Below are 2,123 nucleotides of genomic sequence, written 5' to 3'. Positions count from 1 at the left end.
TTATATAGATAATCAAAAGCTTGAAAAAGCTAATTGCACAATAATGTTTATTATTTTTTATATAAATTATGGCAATAAAATATGACAGCATTCACAACTAGTACAATTAAATTCAATTGATTTTTATATAACATCTTTCATAACAAGGTTGACCTGAGGCACTTAACATAGCTGGGTGATGATACATGATGTGAAAGAGTAAAAGCCAGAAGATAACAGAGGAGAGGAACCAAAAACTCCTTAGTTAGGAGGAAAAAAAAACCTCTAGGGGTCCAAGATCAACTGGCAGCCCAACCCCTCTGGGTATGCTAACATAATACAATTAGAAAAATAGTTTGGAGGTTTTTCTGTATTATTGATTTCTTCTTCCAAAGGTGTTAGGCAGGTGAAAATTTGTGATTTCGTCCTGAGCCACGGCACTGTCGTCGTGGTCATCACACCTCTTCATGTACATCCTTGCATCTTTTCTGGTAGTGAATGGCAGGTGACAGCTACAAAAAATAGCATATGCATAATCATTATGATTGTGTTGACAACAAAATTAAAAAATAAAAGCCTAAGGAACTCTGTGCATTAATATTTCTAATATTCACAATTGTGAATCATTTAAAAAACGAATACAGTACAATTAGGCTGTGAAACTGATCAAATGCCATAAGCCCTATTCAAATTCGTGACTGAATTTCCAGGATGGAGACAATTTTATTTTATTCTGTTTAAGAAACTGATCTCTGTCGTAACTAGAAATCCCAGCTCAGTGATAGAAACTAGCCATGTTGGCAGATTATTGCTTTACAGTTTAAAAAGTAATTAATTAATGTGGTCACAAATAATATCTTGGCGTTCAGACCATAATATGCTTTTAACAGTTTACTGAAAAAATGTTTCCTGCAGTTTAGCTCCAAAATGAAAATGAAATGGTTTCATTTTGTGTATGTCAAGGGTGTCCACTTTATAGAAATTCAATTTTAAAACATTGTTGAAATGACAAACCACTGGAAATACAGGTCTATCTAACCTCTAACTCATTAACAATGTTCATTGCTGTTGTCCTTAAACTTTTCAGAAATTTTAATTAAGAAAATAAAGCAATTGTTCCCTAGACTCATCTTTTGTGTTCTGTTCGCTGTGAATCAGAAAGGTGCTGTTCTTGAAGTCCAGTCAGTCTCTGTTATCTTTCTTCCCAAGAGGAATTCCATCTAATTCCATCAAACTTCTTTTTCTTCTGCTCGCCTAAGGATGAACTGAAATGAAGCAATTAGTATTTCAGTGGCAGAAAATAGGCTGTCATATATACCTCTCCAGTGCTTTTGATGCACAAATGGTGTCCTGCCGAAACATTCTTCTGTTTGGTAATGTTGGGCAGTTTCAAAAGAAGCTTATCAAAAATCTATTTTGTAGATAATGAAAGAAAATAATAAAATCAGAGTAAGAATTATTATCCAGACTTATCTTTCTGTTCTCTTTCAATAAGAACGGTGTCATTAATGAAGTCCAGTTGGTCTCATTCCTTCTCTCTTCCCAAGAGGCTGCCCGTCTAATGCTGCTGAAAACTCCATTGTCCATTCTGGGAATGCTGTGCTGTTCAGATAGTGTCAACAAATTTAAGAAATGGTTCACATCTTTAAATCTTTTTTTGTTTTGTTTAAAGCATGTGGCATTTTTTAGCAGTAACAAATGGAACAGGAACAGGAGCAGGAAGCTAAAAACACAACGGAGCCAGGCACAACCAGGACCCGGGCTCACACGATGCGGAGATCAGGTGCAGAGCCTCGAGTGAAGTGAGCGCCTGGCTTTTAAAGTTGAACTGAAACAGGGTAGGAACAAGGAACAGATGCGGGGAATGAGGCAAATCAGGAAGGGCTGGAGCGCCCTTAAGAGTAGGGGTTTGCGATTGTGATACAGGTTGGCATATTTATTTTATTTTATTAGGTAGATTCTTTTCAACATGCTTTTACATAATATGTTGTAACAATGATTTCAAAAAGAAACTACAGAAGCCTTACAAATTAAAAATATCTCACCGTTCCAATGTGTCTTCAGGCTTCCCTCGTACAAAAAGGCCCAAGGACTCCAGCAGTCTTACAACCACTGTCCTGTTTGCCTCACCAGACACGATCTCT

The sequence above is a fragment of the Atractosteus spatula genome (assembly GCF_055471065.1).
Source record: "Atractosteus spatula isolate fAtrSpa1 chromosome 17 unlocalized genomic scaffold, fAtrSpa1.hap1 SUPER_17_unloc_2, whole genome shotgun sequence".
NCBI lineage: Eukaryota > Metazoa > Chordata > Actinopteri > Semionotiformes > Lepisosteidae > Atractosteus > Atractosteus spatula.
The sequence above is the reverse complement of the archived record's forward strand: the minus strand, read 5'-3'. Positions refer to the sequence as shown.